This window comes from Miscanthus floridulus, chromosome 13 (assembly GCF_019320115.1).
Source record: "Miscanthus floridulus cultivar M001 chromosome 13, ASM1932011v1, whole genome shotgun sequence".
NCBI classification, from domain to species: domain Eukaryota; kingdom Viridiplantae; phylum Streptophyta; class Magnoliopsida; order Poales; family Poaceae; genus Miscanthus; species Miscanthus floridulus.
This window is the reverse complement of record NC_089592.1, coordinates 62,434,603-62,450,658: the sequence shown is the minus strand read 5'-3', so window position 1 is coordinate 62,450,658 and position 16,056 is coordinate 62,434,603. Positions and strand designations below refer to the sequence as shown.

At 46.7% G+C, this 16,056-nt stretch overlaps 1 non-coding gene across 1 annotated transcript; it reads left to right on the top strand.

Moving 5' to 3' along the window:
* Positions 1-15,448: 15,448 nt before the first annotated feature.
* On the top strand, positions 15,449-15,522 carry TRNAI-AAU (transfer RNA isoleucine (anticodon AAU)). Its single transcript has one exon. It is a non-coding gene; the product is annotated as a tRNA-Ile (tRNA).
* The last annotated feature ends 534 nt before the right edge of the window (positions 15,523-16,056 follow it).

Below are 16,056 nucleotides of genomic sequence, written 5' to 3'. Positions count from 1 at the left end.
GCTTCAATGTTGCGGCCGATCTGTTGATCGAGGCACATCTGGATTGCCCTTTGGTAGGTCGCCCCGGTGTTCTTGAGCCCGAAGGACATGGTGGTATAGAAGTACGCACCAAAAGGCATGATGAACGACATCTTGATCTGGTCTTCTTCCTTGAGGGAAATCTAGTGATAGCTAGAGTAACAGTCAAGGAAGGAGAGCAGTTCGCCGTCGACAGTGGAGTCTACAACCTCGTCAATCCGGGGCTAACCGAAGGGGTCTTTAGGGCAGTGTTTCTTAAGATCAGTGTAATCAACGCACATTCTCCATTCTTTATTCTTTTTTTGATCAAGAACAGAGTTTGCTAACCACTCAAGATGATACACTTCTTTTATGAATCCGATAGCTAGGACCCATTTTATTTCTACTCTTATAGCCTCCTTCTTGTCTAGCATGAATCGTTGGAGTTTCTGCTTGATCGGTTTGGCGGTCGGTGAGACATTCAAGGAGTGCTCAATCTTCTCCCATGGTACCCCTAGCATATCTGCATGTTTCCAAGCAAAGACGTTGGTATTGGCATGTAGGAAGGAGATGAGCGTGCTTTCCTATTTGGGGTCAAGGTGAGCCCCAATCTTCATGGTCTTGGAGGGGTCATCGAGGCCGAGGCTGACCTCCTTGGTTTCCTTGGACTTGGTAAAGGCACAAGGAGGCTCTAGCAATGGAATCTCTAGGTCATTGGTGGGTACTGTCTTGGTGTCGGTGACCACACTGGCCATCTAGATGGAGAGGTTGGTGGCTTTGGCAAGGGTGAGACTCTCTATCTCATAGACATAGACAATGGAGAGGTTGGTCCGCAAGGCCAGGACTCCTGTAGGTGAAGGCATCTTCAGCACTAGATAAGTGTAGTGTGGTACAACCATGAATTTGGCTAGAGCTAGCCGACCAAGTATGGCGTGATAGGCGGTGTTGAAGTCGGCGACATAGAAGTTGATGTGCTCGACATGGTAGTTGCTTGCCATGCCGAACTGTACTGGTAGGGTGATCTCTCTAAGTGGTTTGGATGCCCTGCTAGGTACCACACCTCATAAGGAGGATTCTGAGGGTGTGAGATTGATTATCCTAAGGCCCAACTCCTTTAGGGCTCTAGCGAAGAGGAGGTTTAGAGCGCTCCCACTGTCGATGAGCACTTTTCTAAAAAGCACTTTCTAGACGGTTGCATCGAGGACGAGGGGGAAACACCCTATGTAGGGGATGTCCCCCACTAGTCGGCCCTTCTAAAGCTGATGGGTACCTCGGACTAGGGGCGATAGCTAGGGTTGGTGGCAGCGTCTTCTATGTTGACGCCAAGCACCTAGTGGGCGGTGAGCTTACGTTCTCTTCTGCTCTCAATGGAGGCAAGCCCCCTGAAGATGGTGGTGACCACCTTGTCGTGATCCTAGAAGGCATTGTTGTTGCCCCCAAGTGGTCAGCAGCCTCTGGCTCCATTGTTGTTGTCATCGTCCGACTTTTTGAACTTGAACTCCTTAGCCAAGCCGAGGCAGTCCTTCACCTTATGCTTGGTGTTCTTGTGGAGAGGGCATGGGCTATCGAGAATCTTCTTGTATTGCTCATCGTAGTTACACTTGGCGCGAGGTTCATCAACAGTGGCGACAATGTGGTCTGGCTGGTGGCTTCTGGCCGATCACAGCTGCTGTCCCGATGATGACCACGGTTGTCATAGCGGCGGTCGCTGTGGCGCCGGTTGTCAGGGCGATTGTTGCTGTGGTGAGTTGGGCGATGAGTGCCTGCATCCTCGTTGAAGCGCACCTCAGCTTCCTCGATGTCGGTGTACTAGTTGGTGGTCATGATCATCTCACCAATCCTTGTGGGCGGCTTGTGGTTGAACTTGGAGCGAAGCTTACGATGATGGAGTCCTCAGATGAAGGCGGTGATGACCTTAGCTTCTGTGATGCTGGGAATAGAATTCCTCATCTCGGAAAAGTGTTTGATGTAGCTATGGAGGAGCTCAAACAACTTCTAGTAGATGCAGTTTAGATCATGCTTGGTGCCCAGCCAAGTACACGTAGCCATATAGTTGTCGGTGAAGACTTTTTTCAGCTCTTCCCAGGATCCGATGGAGCCCGGGGCAAGGCTTGCGAACTAGTTCATGGTGGTTGGCGTGAGCATGATGGAAAGATAATTTGCCATGACACTGGTATCTCCTCCAGCAGTGTGCACAGCAGTGGTGTAAGCCTATAGCCACTGTGTGGGGTTCATCCTTCCCTCGTAGGGCTTGGCCCCGGTGATTTTGAAACCATGGGGCCACTGGAGTGTTCGGAGTGCCCTCGTGAAAGCTAGAGGCCCTTTAGGGGTTGTCGGCGCCATGATCAGTAGTGCTGCCGGCATTAAGCGGCTCGAGAGTTGAGTCTGGGTTATCATACTCTTACTTGTACTCTTGGCGGTGGCATACTTCTTCTTCATGGCAACCAAAGCGGCGCTCGTCGATATGTCATCGTGCATCTCTGAGATTATTAAGGTACACTCAGATGTCTTGGTCAACCTCCTGGTCATGTTGGCGAAGGTGCTCGACACGGTTGTCCCTAGCTACCCCTAGGAGGGGTTGCCTATCGTCGCAATGCTGGTCAGTGAAGCGGCTTGGGCGGCAATCAAATCTTGGCACAACTGATCGATGGATCAAGCTTGTGGAGTATGAAGGTCTTTGATCCTAGCGGATCTCATTGACCTGGTAATGCACCACTTTAAGCATGGAGGTGACCTTGGTGACCTTTGGTGTCTGCGGGAGCCAGGCAAGCTCATTGGTGGCCATGGCCAAATTGGCGCTTGGGGTCTTGTAGATGTCATGGTTGTCAACACAAACAAACTCATCATCGAGGTTGCATTGGAGTTAGCGTGGCCTTCCCTGTGAGTTGAGCTAAGCCTCGGCCATTGTAAGGGTAGCCTCATTTGCTCGACGCTGCACTCAGTTGATGTTCCTATTAACGTGAGCGGCGTGGTCCTCCTCAATTTCCCCTTCCCATAGGGGGCTATTGACGCTGACATTGAAGATTATGCCCCACGAAAAGGAGGGAGAACAAGTAGTTCGGTGGTGGTTTTAGCGATGGTCTTGGTAGAGCCCTAGTACTTAGAGTCTAGATTCTCCTCTAGGATGGTTTAGAGGGATGCTCCGGGGCATCGGCCGATGTGCAGCATGTTGACGGTCGGCGGAGGCTAGTCGGTGATCTGGTCGGCGGGAGATTGGACATCTCCAACCTGGTCGGCGAACTTGTCCCTTAGGGCATCTTGGTAGGTGGTGGCGGCATTAGTGAGCTCGAAGGGTAGAGCCACAACCCCTAGAGTTTGCCAAGCAGCCTCCGATAGATCTAAATCATAGGGTGGTCGGTGCTGAACCAGAGTGTCTAGGACCAATTCGGCGATGGAGAGGTAATCGGCGAGCTTCTGACCAACCTAATCGATGGATGCGATCAGATCATCATTGTTGATCTGCCTCCTCTAGTAGCAAGGAAGCAGGCGGCGAGTTGTCGATGAAGGCGACCTTGGAAGTGGTTCCAAGATTGGATCTACAGTCACAAGTGTTGGGGTGATCAACGCATAATCGATCTGCACCGCTCGATGAGCTCTCCGACTTCGTCAGTGTACGAGATTGATCCGACCATGAAGATCTGGCCAGGCTATGGGAGGGACAAAGAGCTTGCAGAACATACCATCTTGTTTGATATAGAAATAGCATGCACACCCCTACCTGGCGCGCTAACTATTGATAGAATATCGTCGGTAGTCCTCTGAGGGGTATCCTACTAAGGTAGATTGATCGGAAGAGAGGTGTGTAATCAAGAATAAGAAGGCAATAGAGACACATGAGTTAGATAGGTTTAGGTCGTTAGTATGATATAATACCCTACTCCTATATTCTGTTGGATTGTATTGGCTATTGTATGATATTGCGTGTGTTTGGAGGGAGTCCCTGCCCACCTTATATAGTCCAGGGGTAGGGTTACAAGTCGATTAGATCTGAGAGATAACCGGAAAGTAATAACAGATTACAGGAATCATGCGATCATACGTATCCTAATAGATCTCATAGTATCTTTAGGATATCTTCCTAGTGTCTTATGGGAGGCATCGAGCAGCGTTGTACCCCACAAGGCTTTGTCTTGTGGGCTAGGCCACCCTAGGGGCGTAACCCATATGGTCTGCCATGGGTATCTAGGGTCGTACCCCCATAGAGGATCACCAGAGCTACCTCACCGGTGAGCATGGTGGCTCGGCGGCGGTGCGCGTGGTGCTCCATCCATCTCCGGGGATGGCATGGCCAGGCGAGTATGGCTACAACATCCATGAACCCTAGCGAAGCTCTATGGCGGCACGAGCGCAATGACGGCATGGCAACGTTCTGCTCCAACAAGACCAGCATCGGCCTTAGGCTCTTGCCTTGAGTTAGACCTAGCTCTAACCTAACCCTAATGAGAGGAACGCATGAGTGAGATGGCTTGGTAGAGCACGGCCACAGTGAGTGCAAGCTCGGTGGTGCTCCGGGTTGGGCACGGTGACGGCGAACTTGAATTGCGGCTATACCTAGGCTTGAATGGTGATGCTAGAGGGTCAGTAAGGTGGAGTGAGGCGTGGCGGAGCTATGTGCGTGAGCTATCGAAGAATGTCACGGTGGCGGTGTTGGCACGCAAGCTCAGCGGCGCTGGCGCATAAGCTCAGGGGAGGTCGGCGGCAATGGTGTGGCGTGCTGCGGCTTTGCTTAGACGCGATGAGGGCGAGAGAGATGCAGAGTGAGGTGAGTGAGAGCATGTGAGGAGGGAGGGTGTGCCGCTGCCCGTGTTGGCCTGACTAGTGGGACCATCGCTGGCAGGCAGCCACAACACAGCATGCGTGGCCTGAGCGCGGTCGGCCACGACGGCCAGCGATTTGAATCGGCTAATTCTGATTTAGGCGACTGATAGCGTATCTTCAAATGATCAGAGCTCCTAATCCATGGTGAGTTTGTGAAAACATTATTAATACAAAGCGTAGAGCTACATGAGTACTACAAGATTGATTAAAGGAGTTTTGTCTTAATCGCCATGGTTTTCAAACTACAAAGCTCTAAAGTGGGCTACATTGAAACTGAAATCAGCATTCTACACTTCGAAAATTTTTAAGTCACAAAATAGTATTTTGTTGATTTTTGTGAGCTCTATTAGACCATGTTAGACGCTGAATTAGCTCATGACACTTAAATAAAGTTTCTTACCCATGATGTGAACAATAACTTTTATTTAGGTCACACAGCCATGCAAACACTCTAAGCTACTGTTCAACTTTGGTCAAACTAGCATCATGAAAATGGCATTACAAAGTAAACCAACACTTAGAAGCAAAATTGGCTTAAGTCATGAATATAAACATTGTTCCAAATATCATTCTAGATGTGTCTAAGGTATTTTGGTGACCTCACAACCATCTTATGTATTGGTCACATATGATCACAAGCATAATTAAGTATATGAGCAACATCACATGTGATAAAGAGAAGGTAAATGAAATGAAACTTCATATGCTCATGCTCATGAATGCTTGGATGATGCTTGTGCCCATGAAATGCAAATGCCAAATGCAATGCTTAACACTAGGGTGTTACATTACTACTCCACGAGCTATGTCATCTAAGATCCCACACTCACTATGACCTACCCCTCGCATGAGCAAGATATCCAAGTTATCATCAAGATTATCATATTAGGGATATTATTCCTTAGCTAGATTAGTAAGATGAGTCAAGTTGTACCCTCACTGGTTTTAGTTGTTAATTATCCAGGTGTAGCATCCTACATGCGCGAGTATGAGTTCCTTTCTCATGCTTGACTTCTACCGTTGCCCAAGCAACTAAGGAATAAGCATTAAGTATTCCCATTCCCATTGTTTAGATGAGAGGCTTCTAACATATTAAAGAGTAACTCTAAGTGTTACGTAAAAGAGTTCATTATCCAACTCTACATGCAATGCATAACTCATAATGTGACTTGATAAGTATCCAAAGTAGGGTTCATAATAGTGGGGTGCCAGCCTGATGGTGTTGCCGTTCAGACATCTAGAAGCTGATGATGACATCCTATACGTGCTTCTCATCGAGACGATTCCTAAAAAGAGCGAGAGAGATCCGATTGGAGAGATTCACCGATGATTCGGAACGAGGATAAGGAATATGGATAGATCACCGTTGGTTCCTAGGAAGTGACATCTAATGGTGGGTCTACTATTGTGTTGTTGGCTTGGGATACTAACTAGTATTATTGACTTGTCTGGGTAAGATTGTTAATTAAACTCACACTCTCTGTGATAGTTGGAAACTCTGTTCCAACCGACGAACACTCTGCTGTGCCGGGTGTCGAGGTGAGTCATTTCTGGTTGGTCCTATTTAGGCTCTAGCGGATGCTTCGTGGTATTCATGGACGCTTTGATAGGTTTTGGGCACTCTTAGGCTATAGGGTTACTCTATATATAAGTTATCGGATGCTCTAAAATGAGTGATGAACGATCCGGTAGGAACTAAGTGCTCTAGGTTCTTCTAGCTGTGAGTCTTTATAATTCAGTGGATACTCTAATCGATAGTTGGGCACTCCGTTGTTCACACTCATAATGCTCTAGGTGCCTCTGTTGAGAGGTTTACTAAATTAGGGAGGTTTATCGAACACTCCGCCGCATCGGCGGTCAATCCGCCAACCGAGCGACAGAACCTATGCTCTATGTTTTAGGGTTGGATAGTTGCTACTTTGGAGTGGTGAACATCCATGCATGTGCACTAGACTTCTAGGATGACCTTGGAGATATGCTAGGGTAAGGTTAGCTGAGTCTTTGGCTTTGGCTATCTAGTGCATCTAGTGATCCGGCTAAGTCTCTTCCCATGAACTACTTGTGACAAATACATGAGATTGAGCAAGAGCGCTCAACTCCAAGATTGGGGATCATGGGATGCTAGACTTCATGATGACAGATTGAACACACCTTGCCTTTGTGACGAATGAGAGGTCACCACACTCCATGTTCCATACATGCATGAGAGGTTGAGATTACGGTTTGAGAGAAATCTTCAACTAAAGAGATGAGGGATCATGAGCTAACCTTGATCAAGCGATATGGATGGCTTGACCCTAATGAGATGATGCTCTTGGATTGCATCCCTTCACTTCATCTTCCACCTTCATCTTCATTTCCAATCTTCATCTTCTCTCTAGTTCTTCCTCACTCTTGTTCCTTTAGAGAGAGGGAGAGGGTGAGAAATGGGAGAGTGAAATGGGTTGGTGCTGCTTCAGCTAAGGTTTGGTGTATCCATTTCATGCATATGATAGACCAAGGGTTGTGTGGAGGATAGTTCATTCCCCACTCACTACATGCAGTTAAGTTACTATCAGATGATCCGGTATCACATTGGATTGTTCGGTGGACTCTAAACTCATGGAATCAATCCAAACACTTGAGATTTGGCAGTGGGGCCAACTCACTTGTTCCAAGGTTTAATAACCTAACCAGTGACATCCTGGGTTGAGATGATGTGCTCCTCAGTGGTTGTGCTGACTATTGTCGGCTTTATGCGCTTTTGACTTGTGGGTTGTCTGGTGAAGTAAAAAAGTAGTATACCTACAAGTTCTGACTTGCGGGTTGTCTGGTGAAGTAGAAAAGTAGGATCGAAGGAGGGAGTGGAGCAGGGGCTTACAAACTCGACAAAGGCCTGGTTGCGGTTGGCGCCGACATTGCACATGGTGTTTATGACCCTACCGAAGGGTTTTGCAGAGCTCGACGAGCTCCTCCTCTGTGCATTCCCACGACATGTTCCGTAGGTGCAGCACCTTGGACAGCATTTGCGTGTACCAAAATTGTGTGGCCGACCCGGACGGTATCCTCACTGGCTCGGCTTCCTCACCGGGGGCGGCCGGGCGCTGAGGACGTGGGCGGTGGTGGTGGAACTGCTGCTAGGGTTAGGGTTTGGTGGGTTTTCTTATCGTGCCATAGGGGTGGAGTCGATTCGATGGAGGAGGAACCGAGCATGATTGCTGAGGAGAGGGACGGGGTTGGCCTGTTGGGGATTGGGAATTGGGATGGGGGTGGCTCTAGGTGGGCTAGGCTGGGTGGTTCTAGAATACAGAAGGCGAGCGGGAGCGCATGTGGCCCCACGTGCAAGCGACAAAAAGCGCGTCTCTGCTACAACCGGCGCTGATTGACCTTTGCGACAATACCTCTCCTTTATCTCAATTCTTGAAAAAATGACAAATAAAAATTATAGAAGTCAATTCATATAATCCCTCCAATCCAAATTATAAGTTATTTTGACTTTTTAGTATATTAATTTTGCTATGTATCTAGATATAATAAAAATATCCAGGGTGCACACGTGTGGTCCGTGATGTTGAAAATTTTTATTCAATATTGTGTTTTGCTTTTATTCATTTAATTCATTAGGCATAATACAATATGGTGCTAAGTTCATAATTCTCTTAATACATTTTATGAAGGAACATGAAAGTATGCATTTAATTTAGACGTGATTACCAATTCAACTCCAAGAGTTCAAAAAAGTACTAGTAACATGGAATATCTCTAATTTGATTATATAAAAAATCTAAACCTAAATAATTACTGAGGTTCAGTCCAACATGATTAGCAGACCATCTCTCCATGCACATCAGTCCCTCATTAAATATCTAAATATTATAGTCCCATGGGATAGGATCAATTAACTCTTTCTTGCGAATTTTTTTTGCTTTGGGTGGCTAGCGTCCAGACCCGTCCAGATGCCGACGCACACCCCGTCCCGCCTGCCACGCATGCTACCAATCTGTCCCGCCTTTTCCAAGGAAAAGCCTACCCGCCTACACGCCCCGCATGCAACTGTTGTGCTTGCTTGCATGACCTTGGGTATATGCTAGGGTAAGGTTAGCTGAGTCTTTGGCTTTGGCTATCTAGTGCATCTAGTGATTTGGCTAAGTCTCTTCCCATTAACTACTTGTGATAAATACATGAGATTGAGTAACTCCAAGATTGGTGATCATGAGATGCTAGACTTCATGATGAGAGATTGAACACACCTGGCCTTTGTGATGAATGAGAGATCACCACACTCCATGTTCCATACATGCATGAGAGGTTGAGATTATGGTTTGAGAGAAATCTTCAACTAAAGAGATGATGGCTCATGAGCTAACCTTGATCAAGAGATATGGATGGCTTGACCCAGATGAGATGATGATATTGGATTGCATCCTTCACTTCATCTTCCACCTTCATCTCCATTTCCAATCTTCATCTTCTCTCTAGTTCTTCCTCACTCTTGTTCCTTTAGAGAGAGAGGGAGAGGGTGAGAAATAGGAGAGTGAAATGGGTTGGTGCTGCTTTAGCTGAGGTTTTGTGCATCCATTTTGTGCATATGACAGGTGGGGCCAAGGGTTGAGTGGAGGACAGCTCATTCCCCACTCACTGCATGTAGTTCAGTTACTGTCGAATGATCCGGTATCATATCGGATTGTTCGGTGGTCTCTGAACTCATGGAATCGATCCAAACACATGAGATTTGGCAGTGGGGCCAACTCACTTGTTCCAAGGGTTAATAACCTGACCAGTGACATCCTAGGTTGAGATGACGTGCTCCTCAGTGGTTGTGCTAACTATTGTAAGCTTTATGAACTTCCGACTAGCGGGTTGTCTGGTGAAGTAGAAAAGCAGTATACCCGCGAGTTCCATGGTATCTAAATGCCCATAGGGATTTGTGCCGAAACTTCTCCAACCATCCAAAATTGAGAGCCTAGGTGGTTGTAGCGAATTCGGGTTGTTACAATCAACTCACCTAGAATTCAGATTCAAATTCACCCAATAACCCTAGTTTAAATTTCTAGGAAAAAGAAAAGGAATTGCAAAATAGAAAAAAACAATCTGGGCTCAAACTTCCCTCTCTTCCTTGCTGGCCTGCAGCCGTGGCCTACCCCTCCTCCCTCGCCTGGGCCAACCCCTGGTCACACCAGCCCAACCGACAGCCGAGCCACTCCCTTCCCCTTCTCCCCCGTAGCCCGCTCACCGGCCCAATGCGTAGCCCACACCGTAGCCCACTCCCCCTCCTTCTCACGTCGCTAACACCATGCCCCCACCAGTCAACATCGTCATCTACCTCACGACGATGACACAAGTCCCGTGTCATGCTACGCTGCCCCAAGCCCATAGCCTTGCCACCACCCTACCACACCCAAAACAAATAAGCATGAGCTCCACCTATGAATCGCCTCACTCCCTTGTCCCCTTCTATGTCGCCCTTATCTCCTTTGCAAAACCCATCGACACGCGCACTCCAGCAATGAAGCTGCCTTAGCCCCTACTCCTCTCTGGCCGAATGAGGATGAGCACGCACTATAGCAAGCGGCTAGCTCACCACTAGAGGAACCAGACACGTGCTCACCCAAGGAAAATATTTTTTGCCATGGAAAATATGGAAAATATCTCATCACCGGCGAACCAACCTCCACCACCTATAAATAGGCTCAACCTAAGCTCCCTGGCTTCAAGAAACACCTCCACCAGCTTTGCCTAGGTCTAGAACACACCATCTCCCCCTCAATTTCCTTCCTTCCCTCCCCTCTTGAGTGGTAGCTCAATTTCCCCCAATCGGGACACCGCGGCCTCCATAATGGTGAGCTCCATTGCTCACCTTCTCTAGGGCACCATAGGTCGAATTGGATGGATACCAAGTTTCATGTTTCCCTCCTCCACCTTCTCCACCACCCCTAGCCTGCTCCAACCCGCTATGCTGCTCTAGCCCCATGCACAACCCTTCGCTGAGCTGCCCTTGCTGCTGCCACCGATGGCAAGGTAGGACCAGGCAATGCATCCCCTCCATGCACTCGTTCTTTCACTGCACACCCACGCTAATACCCCTCGCCCACTAGAACGCCCGTAAGAGCATCCACCACGCCACTGCCACCCCGCGCAACCACTGTTCGCCTAAACGGCCGTTTAGCCCGTTTACACACCGTTTAAACGCTACACGGTGGTACACCGTTTCCGTTTAATCGGTTGTTTTGACCGTTTAAACGGCCGTTTTTCCCGTTTAAACACCCGTTTTGCCCGAATAATAGGCTAAACGGTAGGTGACCGACTGTTTACCGTTTAGCGTTTAGGATAACACTGGGCGCAACCGCCACCACCCTCACCTACCTAGAAGTCGCGCTAGAGTCTCGAGAGCACCGTTCACCCACTCAATAAGAGCTCCAAGCAAGGACGCCACTAGCGTAACCATCTCTGGTGAGCCCCGTGCCCCTGCTATGTTCCGCCGCCACACCAACATCGTCGCCATCACCCTTCGTTCCCTCCGTCTTCCCGTCGCCCTCTGCCACACGGGCCCAGTCGACCAGCGTCTAAGCCGGTTAAGTGGGAAAGGGCAGGGAAGGCCCACATGTTAGCGACTCCCTTTCACTAACACGACGACCCCACTTTCCATACACACACCACAAGCCACCGGGTATAACAGGCAAAAAATGTTGTGTGCAACCAGGAAGTGTACATAGAGAGTTAGAAATCAATTTTCCATGCATAGATAAATTCCTAGAAAAATTCTAAACAAACTAGGTACACCCCAGATCCTACCCAAATATTTCCATCCCATTTTCATTTATCCAATTTCCAGAGATAATTCCCAAGCCTATATTCCACATATATTATTCCTATTTAATCCTTGAAAATCATATCTCTTCCATCCCAACTCCAAATCATTTGCTTCCACCACCAAAAATCTTCTAAATTCGAGCTCTATCTATTCCTACCATTTTCCTATTATTTTGTGCCTATTTAAATTCTAGTTTGTTTGCTTCCCCTTTTCCTATATTTAAATTAAATACTAACCATAGTAATAGACCCACCGTAGCAGTAGATGACCCCGTATATTCATGTATGCTCATGTACCATGACCCATACCCAATATATATCATACCCAATCACCTAAAACAGTAACCACCTATGCATATACATATATATGGCCATGCCCAATACCCGGTTATACACCTGTATGTGGCTAACTCTGCCTTCCGCCTCCCCCTCCATCCTAGTTAATCTTGGGCACATACATATGCATGTGCGTACGTGTCACTAACGTCATGGACCTGAAGAGGCCAGCCAAGCCATTTATGATGACTTGGTCGGGTTTTCTCTTTCTAGGTTCGCATAATAGTGAACCCCTAACAATGTGGTCTGGTTTTCCATCAGACCCACCACCCACGTTAACTTAACCCATAGAACCCTACCCTGTGGATAGAATACATCTATCTAAACCTTACTTCAAAATGATATAATTATGATAACCTAGATAATAGCCCGTCACCTAATAGGACCACCCGTCTAGGATCGTTGATTGCTTATGCTTGTTTCACATGCTTGCTTGTTATTTTCCTTGTTTGTGTTTTGTTTGTCGATGCTATAAACCGTGTAGGGTAGAAACATGAGAGAACCCGATGAAGCCCAGAAGACAGGAGCAAGAGTATAGGAATCAGATGAGGATGTAATCGTCAGCGAATGGAGGCAAGTCCTAACCCCCACCTACCCATATCCCTCCTCCTTAACCACCATCCATAACCACTCTCCCTTCCACCGACCACCACATTTTGCTAATCTCCAGCCATAAACCCTCCACACTCCATCCCCACCAATTAATTACCTTAACTTATAACACTCAAACCCTTATTAAGAATTAAAATGAATTATGAGTTAGACTATGATAATGTGATTAATAATGATATGGTAAATGATTACCTGCATATGACATGAGCTTAATAAATTTAACGATAATAACTATGGAACCTAAACTGTTAATAACTTGACTAGACCCCGACAGGGGGTCAAGTGAAGGGTAATTTAAGCGGTACAAGTTACCTTGGCAGGTTCGCCTAGTGAGGGTTCCTATTGGGAGATACTCGCCTTAGTCACATAAGGACTGGTTCGTAGTCCCTCTCGCCTAGTGCGATACTACGTACAACCACATGTTTATATGGGTAGACTTGATCTCACATTATGTTAGATAGAAGTATAATTTCTACTAGGAGACCAGTGTTGGCAACAAATATCAGGAGCAGACATGGATGCTATGTGATCTTCCATGGTCGGTTGGCGTGGTTGCTATGTGATGTTCCACGTTAAGCCCCTTGACTTAGCCGCGTTCGAGCCCTTATTATTATGTTTATTTTGATGATTTGATATCATCGGCACTATTGGGTTGAGATGATTCAGTATCGTCCGAGATTATATGATGAGATAACGTGGTGTCATCTAGGATTATGAGATGGGACGGTTTGGTATCCTCCCAAGATTAGCGTGTTTTCCAACCTCTAAGAAGCCGCGGTAGAGTTATATGGAAAATCTGAGGATGCGTCCCTTTGGGTACGAGGTCTTGTTAGGCCTGTTCTCGCCACTGCGCATGGTTTGGAGCTTGTGTCTATTATGTGGGGAAATTTGTACACCTCTGCAGAGTTTATTGAATCTATTGAATAGCCACGTCCTTAGAATGGGTAGATGCTAGGATGAGATACTATGATTAGCTACTACAACTTGATAATCTGGTAAGACGCACTTTACTAATTTGGTGAAATATAATGAAACCTTGGAAACTGGTGAGAATGGTAATACTCTGGCCAGCATCCAACCTATAATTATAATTACTTCACCCTACTTACTTCTACCTCTAACTATCCACCTCCACCATCATAACCACCTCCACATATAGCCTTTCTCTTCCACCTCGCCTCCACCCAAAGTTTAGGGCTTACCGAGTACTTTATGTACTCAACCCCCTCCATTCTATGTTTTTAGGAGTTAAGCTACAAGAGGGCATACCAGGATGGAACTTCTGGAACTACGCCAGGATAGGATACTCGAGTATACCCGAAGACGGAGCCATACGAAGAGAGCTACGCTAGAACCACGACGTTTGGAATATAGGAGTACGCTTAAGGAATAAGGCTAGGGTTACGTCCGTACTCCAAGCTACCTATAGGAATGGAGCCACGTTGACATAGGACCGATGTTATAGAACTCTGATATCCGATACGAGGCAGTGGCCCAAGCTATGTTAACCTGAACCATGTAAAGTGTTTTCCCCATTAGCAATGAAAGTATGGTTTTTGATATAAATCTTGTTGAGTTGTGCGTATCAGCTACTGATCTAATGACTGATACATGATGCACAGAGGGACCCTTAAATTAGGGGCCCGACATGCCATCCAATGGAGACTAGTTGACGCGGCGTGAGGGAGCGTAGCACGAGGCACCAGCGGGGGCGCGAGGCAAGGATGGCACGAGGCGAAGGCGCATCGGCGCGAGGCGTGTCCAGGGCAACCGTGCGAGCGTGAGGTTTTTTTTTTAGAAAAGTGCGAGGCGCGAGGCAGGTCCGTCATATCCGGATGGAGGACGATAGGAGCATTATCGTTTTTGCTTTGCTTCATGGGCCTTCTATGCAACAGCGCATATATAGGTCCATGTAACCAGGCCGATGCATTGATAGATAACTAAAGAGAGACAGAGAAAAATGAAACTTTAGCTTTTCCAAGAACACATGCACCATCTACGAGCTTAACGACGGCGGCGGCCTCCTGTCGTCTTCATGCTCCGATGCTGAGCAGTTGGAATGCGCCAGTCGACCTTCTGCTTGGCCGGTGGCCTGGCATGGGAGGGGAGGAGCGACGTCTACGATGGAGATGAGACGTGAGGAGGATCGCCAACGCTGATAGGAAAGAGAGACAAATATGAGAGGAGAGAATAGAGAAAGGGACGCGTAGGAGGCATTGTGTGTACACGCGATGGATAAAATTTTTTGGTGCGAAAAAACAGAGAGAAGGATGCGCGACAGTGCGGTGTAAAATAGGCAGACACGTATGTTTTGGAATTTGCATTGTCCTTCATGGTTGGTCCACCTTACAATCAACCACCTCTGTTAGATGAAAAATAGAACACAGATATGATGGTGAAGCTTAGAGATGGGTATGATAGGTTAAGGTGAGAAGTATTTTTTTCAATTCCTCCGCTCTTTTATAGTAACAAATTGAAAGACAGATTAGCAATGTGTACATGCATTGCACGAAGCCTAATACGTCTTAGAATCAGACTTCATATCATCACTGGCCGCGAGTTGTTCTGGCTCGTATGATCATGAGTCATGAGTCTAAGATACAAAAGATGTGAGGACAATTTAGGAAGTAAAAAAATGAGATGAAGAAACGCTTCGACAAAGAGAATAAAAATAATATATAGATTGATGAAGAATTTGAGCGCATGAATAATCCCTAATCGAGAACAGCTTTGTTCCGCGAAAGCACCGAATTTGCTACATCTAAAAATTGCATTGTGTGGCCAGCCGATCGTAACATACAAAAATGGAGGACAGGACATAGAGGTTATTTTCAAATATAAAAGATAGACAGTATTTGTCAGATAAATATAATTAGTTTGTATCTTTGTTCACCAAGGCCTATTAGCTCAGTTGGTTAGAGCGTCGTGCTAATAACGCGAAGGTCGCAGGTTCGAGACCTGCATGGGCCATATTTTTTTTTTTTCTTTTTTTTCCTTTGTGTACCTTCATGGGCCATATTCTTTTTTTCTTTGTGCACATGCATGGGCCATATTCTTTTTCCTTTTTTGTTTTTTCTATTTTTCTTTGTGCACCAGCATGGGCCATTTTCCTTTTTTTCTTTTTTTTTTTTCTTTTGTACCTGTATGGGCCATTTATTCTTTTTTTTTCTTTGTGTACCTGCAAGGGCCATATTCTTTTTTTTTTCTTTTTTCTTTTTCCTTTTTTCTATTTTGTGTGTGGTTCGTGACCTGCATGGGCCATATTCTTTTTTTTCTATTTGTGTGAACGAGACTTTCACTCTTCATTGTGTGCGTTCGCACACGAGAGTGACACCAACAACCAAAAATACTCATCCGTGATTCGCGATTGAACACCACGTCTAAGGTACAGGCATACTATGAGCAAGTATAACAACTTGTCATAACACCGAACTGACTCGGCAAGCTAGGTGGATGCGAGAATGTAGGGATAGCGTTTGGTTGAGAGACACGGTGGAATGAGAT